General features: G+C 38.8%; 1 protein-coding gene and 1 non-coding gene across 4 annotated transcripts in view; one reads left to right on the top strand and one right to left on the bottom strand.

Moving 5' to 3' along the window:
- Positions 1 to 12,846, bottom strand: part of UNC13C (unc-13 homolog C) — a 629,711-nt gene that overhangs the window by 483,356 nt on the left and 133,509 nt on the right. The gene's annotated exons all lie outside the window — the stretch shown is intronic.
- On the top strand, positions 1,395 to 1,502 carry LOC123945332. The gene has a single exon (XR_006819175.1). It is a non-coding gene; the product is annotated as a U6 spliceosomal RNA (small nuclear RNA).

The following is a 12,846-nucleotide window of genomic DNA, read 5'->3' as shown; positions in this document are numbered from 1 at the left end:
TTTTATAAACACACACACACACACACACACACACACACAGAGGAATATTATTCAGCCATCAAAAACCTGAAATCTCGCCATTTGCAATGATGTGGCAGGAACTAGAGGGTTTATGCCAAGCAAAATAAGTCAGAGAAAGATAAGTATCATATGATTTCACTCATATGCAGAATTAAACAAAACAGGTAAACATAGGAGAGAGGAAGGTAAAATAAGATAAAGGAGGCAAATCATAGACTTGTAACTATAGAAAACAAATGGAGGCTTGAGAGGAGGTGGATGGGGAGAAGGGGTAATCAGATGATGGGCATTAAGGGGAGCACTTGAAGTAATGAGCACTGGGTGTTTTATGCAACTGATGAATCACTAAATTCTACCTCTGAAAATAATACAATATATATTAATTAAATTGAATTTAAATAAAAAATTAATTTAAAAATTCACAACACGGTACATTAAAACCTAAATATGGACAAATTTTATATATAGAACATATGTGTTATATCTATATGCATATATATAGGTATATGTTCTCTGTGTAAATTGCCATAAGACACAGAAAGCATAAATTATCACAAATAGGAATGAAAAATGTGTCACATCAGAAGAAACAACAACAGAGCAAGAAAATGTATTTGTAGCATACAACAGAGGATTAGCTTTGCCTCTATAAAAGAATTTGAAAAACAGGTAGAAAAAAATGCATTTCCTAAGAGGAAATTAACATAGGAAAAGGCACTTAAACTGTTCAGCTATGAGGATTGTGTAACTTAACATTAAGCACTCATATCTTATTTCACTACCACAGGAACAGAAAAGAAAATCAAATATCTCAGACTGTCAAATTGTTATGGATGGAAACTTCCATCAAGTACTGTTAAAAATGTATATGAACGCTTCTGAAATTGAAATCACAGTTTCTAGGAAGGTTGAAATTTGCTCACCCAATTGCCCAACTCTGTTAGGCATGTAACAAGATAATCTTATACTTATGTAGCAGATTACAAATAAAAAGACCTTTACTACATTATTTGTCATTGGAATATGGAATATGAAATACCATATTTTTCCTATTAACAAGGAATAATTTTAATGTATTTATATGGTAAAATACATTTAAATGAATGAGTTAGACCCATAGGCATGAATGCAGGTTTTTTAACATTTTTTAACATCATAATTTTATTTTCTTCATGTTCCAACATTCATTGTCTATGCACAACACCCAGTGTTCCATCCAATACATGCCCTCCTTAATCCCCACCACCAGGCTCACCCATCCCCTCACCTCCCCCTCCTCCACAAGCCTCAGTTTGTTTCCCAGGATCCACAGAAAGTAGTTTCTAATGTAACACTGAGTTTAAAAAGCAAGTTCCAGAATTATCTAGTCTGGAATGCTCGTTTCGGCAGCACATATACTAAAATTGGAACGATATAGAGAAGATTAGCATGGACCCTGTGCAAGGATGACAGAATTATCTAGCAAGGCATCATTTCTATATTTACGGATAGTAAAATTATAATACATCCTGGAAGAATATACTTGTGATTTTTTTATGGTGATTGTCCCTAGGAAAGGAAGGAAAGACTAGAGAGTGAAATAACCTTTAAAGATGAGCCACAGCTCCTTTCATATCTCCTTATTTACTACCAACAACCCATTCCATTGTTCCCGGCCTCCCATGACTAGCTCCTCATGCCCTCAAGTATTCTTTGGCTTTTCCATTTACCAAGATACCCGATCACTGACACATGGGGCAAAGCAGAGTACGGAAAAAATAACATGCGAACAAAAATTGCTTGCTGGAATCTTCGTTATCTCAGAACCAAAAGGGTTTTTTTGCTTTGTGGTTTTCTTTGTTTTTGTTTGGTTTGTTTGGTTTGTTTGTTTGTTTTAGAGGTCATGTTGCCTAGTGGGCTTCAAATTGTGTTCTGAGAAGCCCTGAGCTCCTGAAGAGCTTCACTGGGCGAGGAAAGGCTTGGCACCTAGGACTCAGCACCCGCCACCCCAGATTCAAGCAGAGCAGTTCTGACTTGATCTGCTTTATAACTGGGTCAGTGCTCTTAAAAAGGAGAACAAAAGCCCCTGGAGTTTAGGCATCGACTTTACTTTCTTATAAGAACATAATAAAGTCATTTTCTTGCAAGATCATGTAACTATTCTATGTTTAACTGATTTGACGTTTATAGAACTTTTGGTGCAATGGGAGACTGTTAAGGGAGGTATGTAGGAGCCTTGGGTTCTTAATATCTACCTCATCATATCATATAAACAGGAGGATGCTTTTTCAAGTGTCAAGTCAACATGAAATGGTAAGTATGCTTCATTTACCAATGCAGCAATTCTGGTATAAATTCAGGGAGAAAGGAGAAGGTCGTGCTCGCTCCATCAAAGTTTAGTGTGCATAACACCCTGCTCTCTCACCAGGAAGAGTAAGAGTCATCACCAACTCGTACAGGCAGAACTCTTTGATTCATTTATCCTAGTGATAACCCTGTAAATAAGCATTATGTGTTAAAGAAAGTGCAATGGGGTGTGAGCTTTTGGAAGGCAACTGTTTACTCTAATGTGAAGTTGCCAGAAGAAGAACTAAGTCATCAAGCTTTCCATCGCTGCCTGTTAGCGATGTAATCTCTAATGGAAGTCATTCATGAAGCTAATAAATTCTCTGCAAGGAAATCACTTTAAAGAAAAGGGGGGGTGGGTAGTAATTATATTAGGCACCAAAGTTCATGAGGAAGAAAATTCACAACAAAACAACTCTGATCTTTGCTCCAGGCTCTGCTTAATAGTCCAGAAAAATAATAATCATTAATTTTCACAAAAGATGTCATATGGCTAGAGTTATAATGTTCAAATAATATTCAATTACATTTTTCTTCTGATGAGTGAAAGCCTCTTTTAATCATTTTGAAACCAGTTACCATGAAACTCATTATTTTATTCTTGTAATCTCCTCACTACAAGTCTTCAAAACATAGACAGGAATTTCACTTCCAAGGATATACACTGAAAACACAGAAGTTGATTTGCATTCAGATCTCATTCGACCTAACAAACAGAATAATGACACATTTTCTACCCCTCCTGGTAGAGATTTTTGTGAAGTACTATTTGTCTCTTGCAGAATTTCCCGGATTCAAAACTATCTATTAATATTTCTACTTTTAACAGAAGGCCTGCAGCCATACTTAGGATGTTTAGAATAGACCTCTTCTTGACGGCTAAGGCCTAAGGAAGGTGGTGTTGTCACTAAAACAGAGGGACTTTGATAGGGAATGTTTTTCACAATCCATCTGAACAGATTTGGCAGGAAGCGAGGGATTATTCACCCATAAGATCTCCGGCCCCACCCCTGCAATTTATAATCCACACTATTTCAGGATTCTACCTCTTATCCCTTGATAAGAGTGAGTGCCTGCACACACAGAGCTAACAGTATACGGATTATTCTGAAGATTAAAAGCAAAAGTATTTCTATCTGTTGGAAAATATAGTTTGTTCAGATTTTGCCTCTGCTGGCAAAGAACCTGATACTTTTAGCTCTGGGTTTTGTAAACCTTTAGTTGGAGGCTAAGACAGTCACACATGGAAAAGACCCTAGGAAACATCCTAGGAAACATCTGTCAATGCAGGGGTGTAGAAGATAAAAAAGGTAGTGGGATATCCTCATAAAAGGTGGAAAGGGCAGGAATCACACTCTAGGTAAATGATTTGGAAGTCTGCACCCACATTCCAGGTTCTGACTCTCATTCCATAGACCAGATTTCCTCCCAGATGAATGTATAAAAGCAAAAAACAACCCCAAGATCGAACAGCCACATGGAATGCTCCCCCTTTTGAATTTGCTGAGGAGTGCCTCTGTGTATAGAGTTGCTTGAATCTGTAGTATTCCCCATGGCAGACTCATTCTCCTGTAATCACGGAGTCGAACCATGAAGAAAAATCCAGCTGACTGTATATTTTTACCTCTTTAATCTACTGCCACTAGTTTTCCATCAAAATAATAGAAATGGAGAGAAAACATAAAGTTACAACTAAATGAAAGACAAGCCCCTCTCCTTTGATCACCAATAATTCTTACTAGTTTTGGAGGTAAATCTACATTCTATGGCAGGCTAGAGAGGAAATCTGGTATACTTGGAGACAGTATCAAATCTACTACATACTTGATAATTTTTTGTTCACCTACATTGTTTGTGATTTTAATTTAAAGGGCTTGCTAAAATACATTTTTGTAGAAGTAACAAAAATTATTGTCAAACCATTGTCTTCAAAAATCAGCTACAGAATCAAAAACAAAAGAGGCTTGGAAAATTCTATCTGAAGCACGTTTTACTGTTTTGCAAGGTGTGGTATCACACACAGTCAAGAAACCATCGCTCTCTCTTTTGCTCATACCAGTTCTCGGTAACTTAGTATAAAGGATTAAAATTTCAATTCCCTCAAGATTCAACTCAAATCCCCTAATGAGAACTTTCATTTCAAACTATGTTTTGCTCTTTTTATATAATCCTAGAATGAAAATAAAGAGGGCTTAAGAGATGGTCTAATCTAGTCTCACGTTTCCTTAAAAGTGGACAGCAAAACCATCTGGAATTAATGGGAATAATCCTATTTAATACAAAGGTTTGAGAGGAAACTATTTCCCATATGTGTTGTCTATCACTCTAATACCTTTTAAACCAATAGCTGAGTTTTCATTCTGTAGGAAAACAGTGTCATTGAAAGTCAATTCTCCTCCAGTACTCAGTTGAGTTCCAAAGTTGGGTTAATACCATAAATTTCAAAGACTGCCTTATTTTACTGCCTCTCTGCAGATTGTGAGCTCCTTCAAAAGACGGGAGCCAGGTAATCATCTTTATAACAAGTTCTACATATTAATTCCATGTCTAGCACATACTTGTATACATCAAGCAATACAAGTGTGTCATATACTATGTTAGACAGGCTTGGAAAGGTTTATATTGATTTTTGAATGATTATCACCTACAATACAAATTTTCTTTTGTTATAACCTTTCCCATACCCTTGTACCAGGTAGTCCTTATTTTCAGCCTTATTCTGTTCGATTATTGGTATATTAAAAAAAAGTCAGGGACCCCTGGGTGGCTCAGTAGGTTAAGCTTTCAACTCTTGATTTTGGATCAGGTTATGATCTCAGGATTGTGGGATGGTGACCTGTGTTAAGCTCCATGCTTAAGCCGGGTGTCTGCTTGAGATTCTGCCCCTACCCTGACTCATTCTCTCTCTCCCTCTCTCTCTCTCTTTCAAACAAATATTTGGAAAAAAAATCAGAAAGTCAGACCATGACTTAGGTATTTAATTTTTACATGGGAAATATTTCAAATAAAGAAAACTATCAAAAATATTAGTCACAAGTTTCTTTTTGTATCAGTGAAAACAAGTGCTTGAGTGATATATTGGCTAACTTTCTGATATTATTTTTCCAAAAATATATTTCATTTCAACATGGTCAGTAGATGTCTACTGTTTACTAAACTGTGAGCTACTTTGGAGAATTTATTTTTCCAGGACTGCAACATCATTCTAAAAGTGTCTTTCATTATAGAGTATAGGACCATATATGAGAGGGGGAAAAAAAAAAAACCACAAAAACAAGGAGAGTGCTTTTTCTGTCTTTTCCGTCTTGCCTAACTGCTACTATCACTACCACCCTTGACGCAACTTTCACTGCTATCTAATCTAACGGCCATTAAACACATGTTGGGGAAGATCATCAAAAAGACAAAGGCTACTGTACTTGTGAGCTGGACCAGGGCATTTGGGCCTCCTCACCATCCTTAGAATGTGGTTTCCATTTACGCTTCCTGTTCCCAGAGGCTGTTCCAAGGCCATAGCCTTGAGATGGTGATGTGGTGTTGAAAACACTGTACAGTATACATGACTGAGCAAAGCTTTAGGGCTTCTTTATAAACTTTTAAGAACTGGAGGGTGGCATGGGGATCCATTTGCTTTGCTGCCCCACAAGACAAGGCTCATGTGGAGCCTTATTCAAGCTTCCACCCACCAAACTGGAATGGTCTGCCTCTTTTTTTAGCCTCTCCCAGTCCTGAGTACAGGAGCAAATTTCAGATCTAGAAAGCATCCAAGAGGGTTGCAAACCAACAATACATCCGCCGATTTGACATTCTGGCCAGTCTAACCCTGAGTCATATGGTAGTTATCTATTAAATATCTTTTCAGAGAATGAATGGGAGAAAAGAATGACTGGGGGAAAAAAAAAAAAAAAAAAAACTTGTTGGGTAAAAAAAAAAAAAAAAAAAAAAAAAAATACAAAGACCTATGAAACCGAAAGGATTCACTTTATTTGAAAGCATGACTTTTCTGATGCAACTAAAGAAAATAAGAGAAAAAGAATGTGTGTGACATGATGCTTCCAAGCTACTTTTATTCTAAGCAAGCCCATCACAAGCTGTTAAGCTTTCAAAACTTCACTTCAGCAGCAAACCTGAAAATAGTTTTACTTGATGTAATTTTTAAGGTTAGAAGACTTTAGGTGGTCCTTGGGGTATTTTGGAGTTCCTGTTTTAATATTTATTCACTTCCAGATGACTGGAGGACAAATAATTCATTTTTATAAGAAAGGAAATTATGCACCCTGACAAGCCAAATTCTAGGCTTCAGAGCCTGCTCTCTCTGTTTGATCTCTTAATGCTATAAGCATGAATCTCGGAGGTCTTATAATTCCTTCTCATTTCAAATGAAGGCAAATGCTTCTGAAATGGATTCACTACATTACTTATATCTACTGAGTCAAGGGATCTGAAAATACTGCTATACCAACAAATAGAATTATTATAGCTCATTACAATTACACCATGAAGGATGACTCTAGTACATGCCGCAGTCATTGGATTTAAGAACAAAATAACTAGCTGGTGACCATCCCTGCTTGGGTGAACCCCAGGCATCTCAAATTCAGTAAGTTTAAAACCTGAACTCATCTACTGTTCTGCTAATCTTACTCCCATATTCTCTGTGTAAAGAATGGCAATGGCTTCCATCTAGTCATGAAGTCAAAGCCTTGAAATCACCCTCAATTTTCTATTCCATTCATTCCATTCACCCCCAAATTCAGCTAGTCATTAAATTTCGTTGAACCATCTCCTAAACCTCTCTCTTACTCACACTCTTCTACCCAATCCTATCACTACCATAGTTCAGATTTTCTTGATTTCTGAAACAGTATGATTTTCCTGCTTCTGCATTTTTGTCACAAACTAGAAATGTCTTTTGTCATTTGTAGTAGAGGGTGTTGATTTCAAGTGTTCTGTTCCTTTCCCATATGACAGCTTTATGATACGACATTAAACTTTTGTTTTAAAAATGAATTGGCCAAAAACATGTATATCTTCTCCCTTTTGTCACTTAAGTGACAATAATATTAAACATATAAAAACTTTAGAATCAAGGAAGCAACATGAAAGAACCTGAAGTGTAAACTTACTCCAAAGAACGCTTCACAGATTCCAGACTATAAAGTGTTGGGGTTGGCAGTAAGGAATATAGACCAAGAGAAAGGAGGTGAAAGCAAGAGAATGATTTACTATCTGAATACAGTGTTTGGACCCCCAGGTCCTGTTCTCCACCAGGCACAGTCAAGCTGTCCCTGCCCCAGGAAGGAGACTCAAGGTTTATTCTCATAGGAAAACTGAGAAGTATGGACCCCAAAACTCCAGGTAAATGGTGAGAATGAGATAAAAAACAGCAAAGTTAAATAAAATCCTTTATATGAACTACTGAACTATCAAGCCCTTTGCTCAATCTACTTCCAGAGCCACAAAAGCAGGAAAATGCTTTTTCAAAACTGTTCAATTAAAGTGTTGAGAAATATAGGTGAGAAAAATTTCTCAAAATTTAGAACAAGAAAGGGCACCTGGGTGGCTCAGTGGGTTAAAGCCTCTGCCCTCAGCTCGGCATGATCCCAGGGTCCTGGGATGGAGTCCCACATTGGACTTTCTGCTCAGTAGAGAGCCTGCTTCCTCCTCTCTCTCTGCCTGCCTCTCTGCCTGCTTGTGGTCTCTGCTTGTCAAATAAATGAATAAAATCTTAAAAAAAAGAAGTCAGAAGAAGAAGAAATGGGCAATGAAAAAATGAATTTAGAGACAAATCTTGGATATCCACTCTCAAGTTAAAACAATTCCGGGGCGCCTGGGTGGCTCAGTGGGTTAAAGCCTCTGCCTTCGGCTCAGGTCATGATCTCAAGGTCCTGGGATCGAGCCCCACATCGGGCTCTCTGCTCAGCAGGGAGCCTGCTTCCCCCCTCTCTGCCTGCCTCTCTGCCTACTTGTGACCTCTGTCTGTCAAATAAATAAAAAAAAAAACAAAAAACAAAACAAAACAAAAAAAACAATTCCACAGAGAAGAACAAAGAAATTTGTGGAAAATAAATCAACTCAAGGACTTAAGGGGAAAAAAATTTTACTACGGACAAAACCATTTCCAAATACGAGTATGATCCCTCCAATCCCCTCCCCCGATTTTTAAAGTCCTATGGATTCCTTCTCAGAAAGTTATTGACCTCCACAGTTCCAAAGAGCTAATTACAAAAAGAAATATAGTCAAGGAAGCATATGAGAACAATAAAAGCAATTCCCAGGATGGTTCCCAATGGACATCCCAGGAAGAGTGATGAAGGAGGGATCCAGATCAATGAGCCAATAATATTGATAGTTGTCTGATAGGGTATGATGGTCCACATATGGAAAAAAATGACTCATCATGGAAATTTAAGCAAATGAATGAACAAGGAAATTGATAATTCTAGGTAAAATGAAAGATGTTCGAGTAAATTTAACAGAAGAATTCTCCTGCATTTCTAGTAAAAGCTATATTCATATCATGGTAAACATAAATGAGAAATGTGAAATAGAGAGCAATGGGAGGGTGAGGAGAGGAGAAATATGTTGAGTTTAATGCATATCTACTGTTAAATCTACTAGTTATTAATATTAAGAATCAAGGGCCAGCAATATAAGCCATTATTTTGATATATGGAAGCCAAGATACTTTTGAGAGGCTATTCTGAAATAAAGTTTAAAAAAAAAAAGAGAGAGAGAGATAGAAGAAAGGCCTACTCTAATTCCATTAAATGTCTTTTAGATCAAGGATTAATACAATACATTCTTGAGCTCCATATTGCTAAAAAGTGAGGAATGAGGAGGAAAATCCCCTGGATCCCTGTAGGATTAATTTATTAGAAAACAACAACAACAACATAAAATTACTCAACATGTAAAAGTCCTCTGAAGAAAATTGAGGAAAACCACCAAATATGCTAACAGCCAAGGCAGACTACCCTTTGGAAGATGTACCACAGGAGGCAGAAAGAAATCCTCAACCTTCCAAAGAAGCCAGGAAACAAAGGAAATCTTAGAGGAGAGCTGACTTGACCTGACTGGGGATTTAATAAGGACATTCCCATGAGGGATTTGGACCTTAAAATAAGAGGTACAGATGTGTTGGAAAGGCTTAGGGGAGAGATAAGAATAAACAAGTTTGTGATGATGCAATGGAAGCAAAGACATTCATGCTGTCATCCTTATCTTGTGTCCTTTAGGCTTTTTTTTTTCTTTCTTTCTTTTTGGTGGGGGGAGTCTGATATTAATATCTGGCTCTTGGTTTCTTTCTGTTAACATTTTCTGCTGTATCTTTGACCTTCATTTGACTTTTACTCATCCGGAGAAATTTTGTTTTGCTAAATTTCCTTTAGTTTCCTTGGTACTAGAATCTCATCAGATTTTGTATTTTGACCCATTTTCCAGATCTGTTTTTCAGTTGGAAAGTTTCATGCACATATGTATGAAAATATATTCATTCTATATTGTAAAGTAAAATGTAACAGGTTGCAAAGCAGTATATTTGGTGTCAGTTCACATATGTAGGAGTAATCCCAAATGGTGTATGTATACATACATACATATATCAGACACTTAGGTGTTAATTTCTGTGTGATGTGAGTTATTTTTGCTTACATGTATTTTTTCATGAACATGTGTCACACACACAGAGAATTTATTTTTCCAGGACTGCAACATCATTCTAAAAGTATCTTTCCCTCTGATATGATTTTGCTGCTTCCTCAAAGACTTCTTTTAACATTTCTTGGATTGAGATCGGCTAATGTCTTTTATGCTCTAGCCACTTTTAAGCTTGTTTGTTTTTTATATTTTGGCAAAAAAAAAAAAATCAAATTTATATATAACCATAAAAGATCCCAAATAACCAGCAGAATCCTGGGGAAGAAGACTTCAAGCTATTATAAATCTCAAGTAATCAAAATTGTATGGTACTAGCATAAAAACAGACAAACAGAACAGAATGAAAAGCCCAGAAATAAACCCATGCATATATGGTTAATATTAGTTTTCCATATATGAGAAGAAAGCCAAGAATATTTAATGGAGAAAAGACAGTCTCTTCATAAATAGTGCTGGGAAAATGGGATATTCACATCTAAAATAATGAAACTAGACCCTTATACCACCCACAAAAATTAAATCAAAATGGATTAAAGACTTAAATGCGTGACCAGAAATCATAAAACTCCTAGAAGAAAACTGAAGAAAAACACTCCTTGACATGGGTCTTGGAAAGGCTTTTTTGGGATATAACACCCAAAAGCACAAGTACCAAAATGTGACAAACAAGGGCAAGTACATCAAACTAAAAAGCTCATGCACAGCAAAAGAAACTATCAACAAAATGAAAAGACAACCTAAGGGATGTGGAAAATATTTGCAAACAATTTATCTGATAAGGGGTTAATATCCAAAATACATAAAGAACTCCTGAAACTCAACAGCAAAATCCAATCCAATTTAAAACTGGGTAAATGGAATCAAGATGGTGGAGGGGGATGATCCTGAGCTCACAGGGGCATAAGAAAACCTACAGTTACATATAGAACTATCCCTGAGAACAAACTACAGAGGAACAGATTAAAACCAATTAATGGTACAAAGAAAAAGCACATTGATTGGTAGAAAGGGCAGAGACAGTTTTGTCGACACCCACACCTCTGGTGTGATAACACACATGCAGGAGTCCCAAGCTCAAAACTGGCCTTCAAGGCCCCGGGGACAGGCATTGGGAAGACACCTATAAGGTTTGGTCAGGAGACCTAGAGAGCAGTAGGAAATGGAGATTCCACTCTTATGAAGTGTGCCTACAATCCCACTTGCTCTGAGTCCCAGTGCACAGGCACCATTTTGAAAAGTACCCAGGCTATATCTGAAGGAGATTCATTGACTAATTTTAGGGTATGTACCAACTTAGAGGTATCTTCTGGAAGAGTCTTCAAGGACAAAAGCACTGGCATGTACCTTCCCCCATCCCACTTGTTTTTAACCTAGCTGGCCCAGCACCCTTGAGCACCATTTCTGACACTCTCAATCTACTGTGCTAGCACTGCTTACTCAGCACCAGAGCCTCTCCCAAGCAGCACCCTATCCCAGGGCTCTTGGCAGGCACCCACCCTAGTGCTCCTGGTAGATAGCCTTGGCTGCCACTAGAACCCATCCCAAGCACGATCGTCATGGGGGGCCAGCACCACACTCTAGAACACCTGTAACTAGTCACAGCCAGACCTCATGGCAAGCCTTGCACAATGTCTAGAACAGCAGCAGCCAGACCTCTCAGCTAGATGGGCCAGGGATCAGTTCTACTCACCAGCCGGGCCATAGCAGTTGTGGCCAGACTTTGCAGAGAGCCATGCCAGGGAACAGCTCTGCACACCAGATTCCATACCAGTTGTGAACCAGCCACAATAGAATAGTGTACAAAATCCACACAGGGGATAATCCTGGGGTACCTGACTCAGGTAACCTGGTGGGTTTGTGCTATTGGGCCCCACAGGACACCTGCACAAAGCCAATCCTTTAAGAATGGGAGATCTAATTGATCTACCTAAATCACAGAAACAGACTTAGCAAAATGAGGAATATGCCCAAATAAAAGAATAAGACAAAATCCCAGGAAAAGAACTAAATGAAATGGAGATGAGCAATACCAGACAATCAGTTCAAAGTAATGGTCATAAAGAAGTTCAATGAGGGAGGAGTCAAGATGGCGGAGAAGTAGCAGCCTGAGACTACATCAGGTAACAGGAGATCAGCTCGATAGCTTATCTAAACATAGAAAACACCTACAAATCCAACAGGAGAGCGAAGAGAATAAGAACAGCAACTCTAGAAACAGAAAATCAACCACTTTCTGAAAGGTAGGACTGGCAGAGAAGTGAATCTAAAACGACGGGAAGATAGACCGCGGGGGGGAGGGGCCGGCTCCCGGCAAGCGGCGGAGGAACGGAGCACAAAATCAGGACTTTTTTTTTTTTTTTTTAAGATTTTATTTATACATTTGACAGACAGAGATCACAAGTAGGCAGAGAGGCAGGCAGAGAGAGAGAGAGAGAGAGAGAGGAGGAAGCAGGCTCCCTGCCAAGCAGAGAGCCCGACGCGGGGCCCGATCCCAGGACCCCGGGATCATGACCTGAGCGAAAGGCAGAGGCTTTAACCCACTGAGCCACCCAGGTGCCCCAAAATCAGGACTTTTAAAAGTCTGTTCCACTGAGGGACATTGCTCCAGGGGCTAAACCCGGGTGAAGCCCATGCAGAGTCAGCGTGGCCCCAGGCCCCGCAGGGTCACAGAAGGATCGGGGGGTGTCGGAGTGTCGGAGAGCTCGCAGGTATTAGAACGGAGAAGCCGGCTTCAGACACAGAGCCGAGGACTGAACTCTCAGCTCGGGGTTACCTTGAACTGGTCGCGGGCTGGGTGAGCTCGGAGCGCGGCTAGAGGCTGGGGATACGGGAGTGATTGGG

The sequence above is a fragment of the Meles meles genome, chromosome 6 (genome assembly GCF_922984935.1).
Source record: "Meles meles chromosome 6, mMelMel3.1 paternal haplotype, whole genome shotgun sequence".
NCBI lineage: Eukaryota > Metazoa > Chordata > Mammalia > Carnivora > Mustelidae > Meles > Meles meles.
Note: the sequence above shows the minus strand (reverse complement) of the source record. Positions and strands in the feature narration are given on the sequence as shown.